Raw genomic sequence first — 11,424 nt, forward strand, 5'->3', positions numbered from 1 at the left:
CAAGCGATGCAAATGAAAACTGCTCACCACCAATCCACCAATGTTCAGCCCATCCCTAAGGAACGCCCCCCCCCCCGCCCCCCCCCCAGTAACCTTCAGTTTTATTGCTGAGCATGACGTCACATGGTACGGAATATCCCTTTGCTCAGCTGGGGCCAGCTGTCCGGGCTGTGTCCCCTGCCAACTGCTTGTGCTCCCCCAGCCTGCTGGCTGGTGGGGAGGGGTGAGGGGCAGAACAGCCCCGGCTCTGTGTAAGCGCTGCTCAGCGACAATGGAAACGTCCCTGTGTTACTAACACTGTTCCTAGCACAAATCCAAAACATAGCCCCACACTAGCTACTATGAAGAAATTTAACTCTATTCCAGCCAAAACCAGTACACCCAGTCAAAATCCTGGATGTTCACAATTCTTTGATTGAGCTGTTCAAACATGGATTTATTAGTGGGGAGCCACCTAATGAAAATTTCCAGATGTTAAAAATGAAGTGATTTAGAACTAGCCAGAGAGGGCATAATGCGAAGGAGGCCTTATGTCGGTTATATCTTTACGTCTGGGAGCCTACTGGGGAAATGCACGCAAAGCCTACCAGAAGCTGCACCTTGACACGGAGGAAGAGCAGGACGAAATCCTAAGTGTTTCAGAAGATCAAACCCCACGGTTGCTGCAAAGCTCGTACATTTCAGCTTGATTCCTGCTCACTAGATGGCAGCAGATTCAAAAGAATTGTTGGGGAATCTCAACCTGCCCGTGAAGAGAGCGTTTAAAGACGCGGTTATGCAGTGCAGTAAAGGTGTGGTTGTAAAACGCGATACAAAATGTAGTCTGGGTAAGGAAAACCCCGGGGGGTGGGGGGCAGGGGGGCAGTACAGGCTCCAGCCTGGTCGGACAAGTAGAGTCTTCTGCCACAATTTCCACAGAGCTTATGCTTTGCTTGCCCTCCCAGGCTGGGGTTTCTGTCGTTCCGCAGGCTCACCAGGTTGGAGCTAGCGTGCCTCCCTGTGCCACATCCGAGCGCTCATTCTCTGTGTCAGTAGCATCTAAGAGAATATGTTAGAATTAAGTTCCCACTCTGTGAAAGACTTTCTTGTTATAACGTACTTTCACCTGAATACTTTCTTTGCCCTGAAGCACAGGGGCTGCAAAGGAGAGGCAAGTAAAATATATTTAGCTAACCATCATAATTATCTTAAAAAACTCCAGATGACCACCATACTTGATCTTTTCCTGAGGATGTATTAAATTGTCTCAGGTATACAACATGCCTAACCTGTTACAAAATTGGTAACTTGAGAAATAAAGGGGAAAATTTCATAAATGGAAACGGTAACACCTTCTGCTGGCATGGATGGAGTTGGAAGAGATGTCTGTCCAGGGATGTGGATCTGTAAACGTCATTACAGTTCCCAAAGGTCTGTCAATACCATTGCCATAAGAATCACAGAATGGCTGAGGCTGGGAAGGACCTCTTGAGATCACCTAGTCTCCACACCTCTCTCAAGCATGATCACCTGCAGCAGGTGCAGTTGGATTTTGAGTATCCTGAAGGATGGAGATGCTGAGCTTCCCAAAACAAAAGAGACATGGGCATACTGGAGCAAGTCCTACAAAGAGTCACAAAGGTGATGAGGGGACTGCAGCATCTTTCATACAAGAAAAGGGTGAGCAAGCTGGGACTGTTCAGCTGCAGAAGAGAAGGCTCCAGGCTTCATCTCATTAGCATGTATAAGTACCTCTTGGGAGAGTGTAAAGAAGAGAGAGTCATGCTCTTTTCAGTGGTGCCCATTGACAGGTCAAGTGACAGTGAGCACAAATTAAAACATATTAGATTTTATGGGATCACAGAAAACACTTTTTTACTGTGAAGGTGGTCAAAGTCTGGCACAGGTTGCCCAGAGAGGCTACAGCATCTCCATCCTTCAGGATACTCAAAATCCAACTGCACCTGCTGCAGGTGATCATGCTTGAGAGAGGTGTGGAGACTAGGTGATCTCAAGAGGTCCTTCCCAGCCTCAGCCATTCTGTGATTCTTATGGCAATGGTATTGACAGACCTTTGGGAACTGTAATGACGTTTACAGATCCACATCCCTGGACAGACATCTCTTCCAACTCCATCCATGCCAGCAGAAGGTGTTACCGTTTCCATTTATGAAATTTTCCCCTTTATTTCTCAAGTTACCAATTTTGTAACAGGTTAGGCATGTTGTATACCTGAGACAATTTAATACATCCTCAGGAAAAGATCAAGTATGGTGGTCATCTGGAGTTTTTTAAGATAATTATGATGGTTAGCTAAATATATTTTACTTGCCTCTCCTTTGCAGCCCCTGTGCTTCAGGGCAAAGAAAGTATTCAGGTGAAAGTACGTTATAACAAGAAAGTCTTTCACAGAGTGGGAACTTAATTCTAACATATTCTCTTAGATGCTACTGACACAGAGAATGAGCGCTCGGATGTGGCACAGGGAGGCACGCTAGCTCCAACCTGGTGAGCCTGCGGAACGACAGAAACCCCAGCCTGGGAGGGCAAGCAAAGCATAAGCTCTGTGGAAATTGTGGCAGAAGACTCTACTTGTCCGACCAGGCTGGAGCCTGTACTGCCCCCCTGCCCCCCACCCCCCGGGGTTTTCCTTACCCAGACTACATTTTGTATCACGTTTTACAACCACACCTTTACTGCACTGCATAACCGCGTCTTTAAACGCTCTCTTCACGGGCAGGTTGAGATTCCCCAACAATTCTTTTGAATCTGCTGCCATCTAGTGAGCAGGAATCAAGCTGAAATGTACGAGCTTTGCAGCAACCGTGGGGTTTGATCTTCTGAAACACTTAGGATTTCGTCCTGCTCTTCCTCCGTGTCAAGGTGCAGCTTCTGGTAGGCTTTGCGTGCATTTCCCCAGTAGGCTCCCAGACGTAAAGATATAACCGACATAAGGCCTCCTTCGCATTATGCCCTCTCTGGCTAGTTCTAAATCACTTCATTTTTAACATCTGGAAATTTTCATTAGGTGGCTCCCCACTAATAAATCCATGTTTGAACAGCTCAATCAAAGAATTGTGAACATCCAGGATTTTGACTGGGTGTACTGGTTTTGGCTGGAATAGAGTTAAATTTCTTCATAGTAGCTAGTGTGGGGCTATGTTTTGGATTTGTGCTAGGAACAGTGTTAGTAACACAGGGACGTTTCCATTGTCGCTGAGCAGCGCTTACACAGAGCCGGGGCTGTTCTGCCCCTCACCCCTCCCCACCAGCCAGCAGGCTGGGGGAGCACAAGCAGTTGGCAGGGGACACAGCCCGGACAGCTGGCCCCAGCTGAGCAAAGGGATATTCCGTACCATGTGACGTCATGCTCAGCAATAAAACTGAAGGTTACTGGGGGGGGGGCGGGGGGGGGGCGTTCCTTAGGGATGGGCTGAACATTGGTGGATTGGTGGTGAGCAGTTTTCATTTGCATCGCTTGTCTATTCTTGGGTTCTATTTTTCTCTAGCTTGCTTTATTCCCCTTGTCCCTGTCCCTCTTTTCCTTACTATTACTATCATTATTTATTTCTAATTATTAACCTGTTTTTATCTCAACCCATGATTTTCCTCACTTCTACCCTTCTGATTCTCTCCCCATCCCACTGGGGGCAAGGAGTGAGTGAGCAGCTGCGTGGTGCTTAGGTGCTGGCTGGGGTTAAATCACAACAGTCCTTTTCGGTACCCAACGTGGGACACAAAGGGTTTGAGATAATAACAGAAATTTGACCAGAGTGTGTTAGAAGAGATTTATATCTGTTTAACAGTTGTGGATCATGATACTGATTCATCTGTTCCCTATATTAGTTTATCTGATCTGTGCCATGGTCTTTTTTTTTTTGCTGTCCCTGTTGAAGATTGGTGTTGGCTTTTGCATGTTGCTGTGCTCTGTAGTGCTTAGTGGTGTTTTGCATGGGAGATCTATTATCAAAACACTGGCCTCAAGATCAGTCTGGTTATTTGGACTGTGCTGAAGCCGTTACTGTACTGTACATCACTTCAGGTACCATCTGATGGAGACAATTAACAACAGCACTTCTTGCTCTGAGGGGATTTTTGTGGAGCAAATACAGAACGGCACCTTCACCACCTTCTTCTCTGATGCTTTCTCCTTCGTTACAATAGCTTATCAGTATTTTGAACATCCTTAGGCAGTTAAAATACTTCTATTGGTACTTCTTAGGAATACTGTTCTGGCTTTTTCTAAGATTAACAAGCTATTTGAGAACATGACCCAGGCCCTGCGGCAGGGTGCTCATGGGTGGCAAGGCATGTGGGAAAATATGGGCAGATATCTAGAAAACTTCTGGTTTTCTCACCTCTGGTGGTCTGGAACTTCACTCCCAAACAAGTGCAGGATTCTGATGAAGTGATAGCATACTTGGGGGGGGGGGGGGGGGGGGGGGGGGCGGGCGGAGGGGAAATAAGTCCCTGGTTATTTCAAGGAGGTACAACTTACTGCAGCGTGCTGGGGCCTGGCCAGCACCTACCAAACTCTACTCGATATTATGCAGTGCCCTCAAGAAGAAAAGAGGGTCTCTGGATCTGAAAACATACCAACAGACACTGTGGCTAAACCAGAAACTGTACCAGTCACCCCTACAATTAAAAAAACCTACGGAATCAGAAGTCAGCTCATTTAGTAAGGGATGAAGACGCCTCTCCTAACAGGGAACAGGAGAAAGAACCAGAAGGGGTAGACTGTTCTGCCACAGAGCAGTCACAGAACAGAGGAAGCAAGAGTCTGAGATCATAAATGAGACAGAAAGCACCCAATTCCTATGCCTACACCAAATAAGTGACCTGTGAGATACACGAAAAGATTTTAGCAGTCAACAAGGCAAACAAATTCTCAGCTAGTGACTCCAATGCTGGGATATCAAGGCCAACAGTCAGGAATTAGAGGGTAAGGAAGCCTGGCAGCTGGGATCCCTTCCTAAAGGTAAGGCCATTGACAAAGGGATTGGAAAAAGGGCAGGAGTCCTCAGTCTTTGGCGGTGACTCCTGTCAAGCGTGAAGGACCAGTATCCCTTCAAGGAAGAACCTGCAAATTCCCAAAGCAAATGGACCACCGTTGAGGGAAGTATCCAGTATCTGAGAGAATTAGCTGTGGTGGAGGAGATCTATAACAACCTGGGTAACAATCAGGCGTCCAAAGACCCGGATGAAATCTGGTGCACCCAGTGCATGTGGCAAAATTTGATACAAGGTGCACCTATGTCATATGTCAGCACCCTGACAATGATGATCTGGACAGATATGGAGGCACCAGCTATGAATGCATTGGCCAGATAACTCCAAGAATACAAAGATAATCTTGTTTCCTCCCTGTGGGCCTGCATCTCAGCTGTGAAGGAACTGACCCAAAAGTTGTCCCAGCAGTCTGATAAGAATAGGTCTTCCTCCCCCACACCAAGCAGTGTCTCAGCTATTACGCCAGACATTTTCTGTCCAAGGGAGAGGGTACTGGTGGCATACAGCACTTGCAACCCTGTGGTTCTTCCTGCATCACCAGGGGGAGGACATGAGAAAATGGGACGGTGAACCCATCCAGAGACTAGAAGCTCAAGTACAGATTCTGCGAGGAAAAACAACGGCCAAAAGGCATCCAGGAAAATTACTGCTACAGTGTCTGTTGGGCAAAGTAGAAGGGCTGATCATACTTTTGACCCTGACGAAGGGACTTCTGTTTTTCAGTTACAAAAATCAAGTAATGAAGACTCCAGCCACAAATAGCAGGGCCCTGCCTTCAGCCAGGTGGAGGAAAGGGACAGCTGAGTGTTCTGGGCTGTCTGGGTTCGATAGCCTGGAACATCAGCCCCACAGGAGTACAAAGCTCCAGTGGACACTGGTGCACAGTTTACTCTAATACCATCAGATTACGAAGGGGCAGAATCCACCTGCATTTCTGGAGTGATGGGGGGATTCCAAGAACTCTCTGTGTTGGAGGCTGAGGTAACCCTAACTGGGAATGAGTGGCAAAAGCATCCTCTTGTGACTGGTCTGAAGGCTCCATGTTTCCTTGGCATAGGCTGCCTCAGCAGAGTGTACTTCAAGGACCCAAAAAGATACCGGTGAGATTTTGGTATAGCCAGCTTGAGTATGGAGAAGATTAAACAGCTGTCTATCTTGCCTGGTCTCTCAGAGGATCCATTTGTTGCGGGGCTGCTGCAAGTTAAAGAACAGCAAGTAGATATTGCTACCATGACAGTGCACCAGTGACAATACCATACCAGTGGAGACTCCCTGGTTCCCATCCATAAGCTGATCAAACAACTGGAGAGCCAAGGAGTGACCAGTAAGACTCATTCGCCCTTTAATAGTCCCATATGGCAGTGCAAAAATCTAACAGAGAGTGGAAGCTAACAGTGGACTACTGTGGCATGAACAAAGCCACAATGCCACTGAGTGCTGCCATGCAAGACATGCAAGAACTCCCATATGAACTGGAGTCAAAGGCCATCAAACGGTATGCAGCCAGTGGTACCACTAATGGATTTTTCTTGACCCCTTTGACAGCAGAGTGCAGGCCATGGTTTGCTTTCACATGGAGGGGCATCCAGTACACCTGGAATCGACTGCCCCAGGGGTAGAAACACAGCCCTACCATCTGCCGTGGACTGCTACAGACTGCACTGGAACAGGGTGGTGCTTGCCAACACCTATAGTACATTGATGAGATCACTTGTGGGGCAATACCATGCAGAAAGCGTTTGAGAAGGAGAGAAGAATAATCCAGATTCTTTTGAAAGGTGGTGTTGCTATAAAGCAAAGCAAGGTCAAAGGACATGCACAGGAGATCCAGTTTTTAGAAATAAGATGGCAAGATGGGCATCATCATCTCCCAGTAGATGTGATCAATAAAATAACAACTATATCTCTACTAAGACAAAGAAACATAAGCTTTCTTAGATGTGTGGTTTTGGAGAAGGTATATTCCAGGTTATAGTCTGATTGTAAGCCTTCTTTATTGAGTGTCCTGGAAGAAGAAGGACTTTGAATGGGTCCCTGAGCCTTTGAACAAACTAAACAGGAGACAGTTAATGCAGCATTTGGGCTAGTCCACACAGGACAAGATGTGAAAAATGTGCTTTACATCTCAGCCAGGGATAACAGCCCTACCTGGAGCCTCTGGCAGAAAGCACCTGGAGAGACTCAAAGTCAACCTCTAGGGCTTTGGAGCTGGAGATCTGAATTCCATTATCCTCCAACTGAAAAAGAAGCATTAGCAGCACATGGAGGAATTTGAGCCACTTCAGAAATAGTTGGTACTGAAGCACAATTCCTTTTGGCCCCTCGGTTGCCTGTGCTGGGGTGGATGTTCAAAGAGGGTCCCCTCTACTCATCGTGCAACTGATGCTACATGTAGTAAATGGGCTGCCCTGATAATGCAACAGGTTCAAACAGGAAACCTTGACTGTCCAGGAATCCTGCAAATGGTCATGGACCAGGCAGAGGGCTGAAACTTCAGTGTTGTCAAAGAAGGTAACACATGTTGAAGAAGCCCCACTGTAAAATAAATTACGAAAACCACAAAGCAGTATGCCCTGTTTGCAGATGGATCCTGTCATACTGTGGGAAAATGCCAAGGGTAGAAAGCTGCTGTATGGAGTCCTACAAAACAAGTTGCAGAAACTGCTGAAGGAAAACTTAAATTGAGTCACCTTGCAGAAGTGAAAGCCATCCAGTTGGCTTTAGATACTGCTGAAGAGAAAAACGGCCAGTATTTTATCTCTAAACTGACTCACAGGTGGTGAAAAACGCTCTGGGGCAGGGGCTACAGTGACAGAAGAAGCCAGCTGGCAGAGTAGAGGCAAAACCATCTGGGCTGCTGAACTGGGGCAAGGTATTGCTGGACCAAGCTCTTTTCCAGTGTAAATGGGTCAGCTCCACTGCATTCAGGAAAATCTCACCTTAAAGTATCTGGCAGACAGGTTTTGTGACTTAGCTGCAAAGGGATGCCATCTTCCACAGACGCAAACAGGCAGCAACATTTTCAATAATTAGCTTTTCAAGTTGTAAAGTGTTGCAACAGTGAAATGCTGAGGTGTCAAAGTCAATAGGTATGGGGTGGGGCTCCAAGAGATGGCTGAGTCATAGCAAAAACTGGCACTCCACCTCTGCTTCCTACCACGCCTATGCCTGGCAATCCCAAACCCATTAGCACCAGTATGACAGGTTTCTGTCCCCAGATTGGGCCAGTTTATCTCACAGAAAACTTCAGTCTTTTTTTTTCTTGATGGGCAAGCTTTCCTAAAAGAAAGCAGTGTGTGTTATACAGCACACAAACCCCACCCCCACCCCACCCCCCAAAAAAAACAAACACCCACAAACAAACCCAAAACCCCACCTATATAAAAGATGTACTAAATACTTGTTTGAGCTAAATAAAAGTAGCTACAGAGAAACTGGAAATGTAACAACTTGCTTTAAGATGGAGCAACAAGTCTGGCAGATTCAAGATCCACACTCAAGACATTCCAGAGAACGCATCTCTTCAGAAATAAAATTCTGTGATTCTGTGATTTGTTCATTAAGGTCAGCCTTATAATTTATATGGTCTCATGTTATTTGGTCTAGCGAGTTGTATTTCTTTAATATTTTTCAATTTCTCTCATTTTCTTTTTTTCACGGCAAATTTAATCTGCTAATTCTCTTTCCCATTTCAGTAGATTTGTATTTGGTATGCTAAGTTTACTTTTCCTCACAAAAGCTAATCGGGTTGTCATGCTAACCACTTAGAAAAAATCTCAGCTAATCAAAGTTTGGCTCTTCCAAGTATCATGGTATTTAGGACATATGACCCTTTTAGCTCACTTCCTCTTGTATTTGTCTGATCATAGAAATTGCTAGTCTTTGAGCATACAATTATCCACCTAGTTGAAATCCGAGAGTTTCACAAAACCAAGAGGAATTCTAGTTTCATAAAAATAACAGGAGGCAGTCTTGCATGGGTGTGCTGGTGAGGAACTTCCATAAAACCAAACGTTGTTTGACCCACCACAGTCAATACGACACGAAGTGTGCAGAGCCTGCAGCCACTCAAACAGTTTTACGGAAGGAGGAAGGACAGGGCTCAGAAACTTTCTGTGTTTGGCACCCAGCCACATCTGCTCACAGCAATCGTTTTGGTAAGTTAAGCTATCCTTCCATGACAGGCCCTTGCCAGAGAGTATCTTGCCAGGAGGCTTTTCTTATTTTGAAGGGGTCACGTAGGGGAAAGCAAAAGTAATTTTGAAGTGCTCATGCTAAGCACCAGGCTACAAACCTGTAACGCCCTGTCTCTGAGAGGTAACGTAAGTAATTTTGGGAAGTCTCTGCTATTTACCTCCCTTCAAAATCCATATATTTTCACACATTTTGCTGAGGCGGTCTGGATTGGGGCGGGGAGATGAATTCTTACGAGGACCACCTCATGCAATGGTTTAAAAGCACCTCTTTCCCATAGTGATGGAAGCAAAGCAGCAGTAGGAAGAGACTTTCCTGAGCTGGGCAGAAATTAAGTAACTAAAAGGGCAAACAGGAACATGAGGAAGCTGTAAGTGGAAGAGGCTGAGCAGGTGCAAGCAGTATTCACAAAATACGCTGGTTACTTAATCCAGTAGTAAGGGGAGTACAAGTTTTTCCTCTAGAGGAAGCCAGGTCTGTGTCTGCTTCCCCACCTGCCCCGCCTTTTCCCACTTGCTGTAATTCGTGTGCTTGTCTATGGTGAATCAATTGCTCTGAACATTAGTTAGCCGCTTCCACCGGGGCGGTTGGTGCGACACGGGGCTGGGCCCGGCACCCAGCGGCGCCCTCGGCGGGCGGGGCGGGCGAGGGTCGCTCCGCAGCCTCGCACCGCGCCGCCTCCGCCATCGCTCACGCCGAACCCGTGCGTTCACCGCTGCGCTCCCGGGAGGGTCGCAGTGCACGAAGCAGCCTCACCAGCGTAGCCGGGCTCCACGGGGCGCTGCTCGCCGCGTTCTCCCAGCTACGGCGAGGCGCTTCCCGCACCCCCCGAGGGACCCGCGCTGGCAGGGCCGGCCGCGGCATCACGCCCCCACCGCCGGCAGCCCGCCTGCCCGCCGACCCGCGCTGGGGATGGGGCTGCCGCGGGCCCCGCTCCCCGCGGGCGGACGCCGGTTCGGGCCCCTCCCGCCCGGCCAGCCCCGGCATGAGGCTTCCCCCGCCGGTCACGAAGGCCGGGCCGGGCCCACCACGCCCCGGCGGCGGGCGGGGCCGCGCTCCGGCTGCCGGAAGACCCGGGCGGATCGGCCGAGCGAAGGGATCGGAGTCGTTTCCGCCGCCGCACAATGGCCGGGTGACGGTGGCAGGCGGGCCTTCGGCAGCCGGTGAGTGCCCTTCTCTCGGCAGGTGGGGGCCAGGCGAGCCTGTCCCCGGCAGCCGGCGGCGCTCCCCGGCGTCCTCCCCCCTTCGCCTGGGCCTGGGTCGCGGCCCGCCCGCTCCTCCGCCCGCGGGCTGTCGGGCTGCGCGGGGCGGGGGGCTGGTGTGCCGCAGTCCGGGCCGCGGCCCTGCGGCGGCCGCCTGGCTGCCCTTCCCTAGGCCGTTCCCTAGGGATAGCGCGGGGGGAGGCGGGAGCGGGGCGGGGGCCTCCGTCAGCCGGGGCGAGCGCCGAAGGAGGGGGCCGGGCGCTGCCGCGTGGGAGCAGGGGAGCCCCGGCCCGGGCGGCGCGTTTCCTGCGCGGCGGTGACGGAGGCGGCTGCCGTCACGCCGCCGCGGGGGTCCCGCCGGCGAGTTGGCCGGCGCTGCGGGCCCTCGGGCTGCCGCAGGGCGCCGTGCGGGGTCCCGCCGCTGCCGCAGGCATTCCCCGCCAGGCAGAGCCCCCCGCCGCCGGGAGCCCCGCGGGGCGCCTGTCGCAGCCCGGGTGGTGGCGGGCCGGGGGCGCCGCGTCCGGGAGCGGCTCTGGAACGGGCTGGGCTTAGGCTGCTCTGAGAACGGGTTTGGCGAAGTTTCCCTCCTGGAATAGGAAGCAAGTTCACTCTGAGCGTTTGAAACTTCTTTCGGCTCGGCCGGAACGCTGCGGTGCCGCGGCCGTGCGGCGTTCGGGCGCCTGAACTCGGTCTTCAGGACAGGAGCCCTGCCTGCTTTGTCACCCCTGCAAGAGCAGAAAACCTCTTCTCCTTAAGTGGGCCATAAACGCCAAAAGCCTCAAGCCTATAGAAAGCAGCCACTGAGGTCCCCGAGGGTGCCTTTGGGGCTTGCAGAACTTTAAAAAAGATTTTAAGAAAACCAGGTAGCCTGTTCGCATATTCAAGGCAACAGAAGGGCATTTCCTGCACTTTAAGTGCTTCTTGTAAATGCCCTACAGCCTTCACTGCACCCTTAAGCACGGATATGCCTTTTGAAAGAGATAACCTTTTTGGGTTGGTTGTATGTGGTTGTATTTAGATCATACGATATTCAGTG

The 11,424-nt window shown here is 49.9% G+C and overlaps 1 protein-coding gene across 5 annotated transcripts in view; it reads left to right on the forward strand.

Moving 5' to 3' along the window:
- Positions 1-10,244: 10,244 nt before the first annotated feature.
- TUT7 (terminal uridylyl transferase 7) overlaps positions 10,245-11,424 on the forward strand; it is a 35,487-nt gene continuing 34,307 nt past the window's right edge. For 4 of the 5 annotated variants that reach the window (XM_040578965.1, XM_040578969.1, XM_040578967.1 and 1 more), the window contains exon 1: positions 10,245-10,349. The gene's annotated coding sequence lies outside the window, so the exon portion shown is untranslated. The remainder of the gene's footprint in view (positions 10,350-11,424) is intronic. The other variant, XM_040578966.1, reaches the window with a different exon arrangement.

Source organism: Falco naumanni, chromosome Z, assembly GCF_017639655.2.
Source record: "Falco naumanni isolate bFalNau1 chromosome Z, bFalNau1.pat, whole genome shotgun sequence".
Taxonomy (NCBI): domain Eukaryota; kingdom Metazoa; phylum Chordata; class Aves; order Falconiformes; family Falconidae; genus Falco; species Falco naumanni.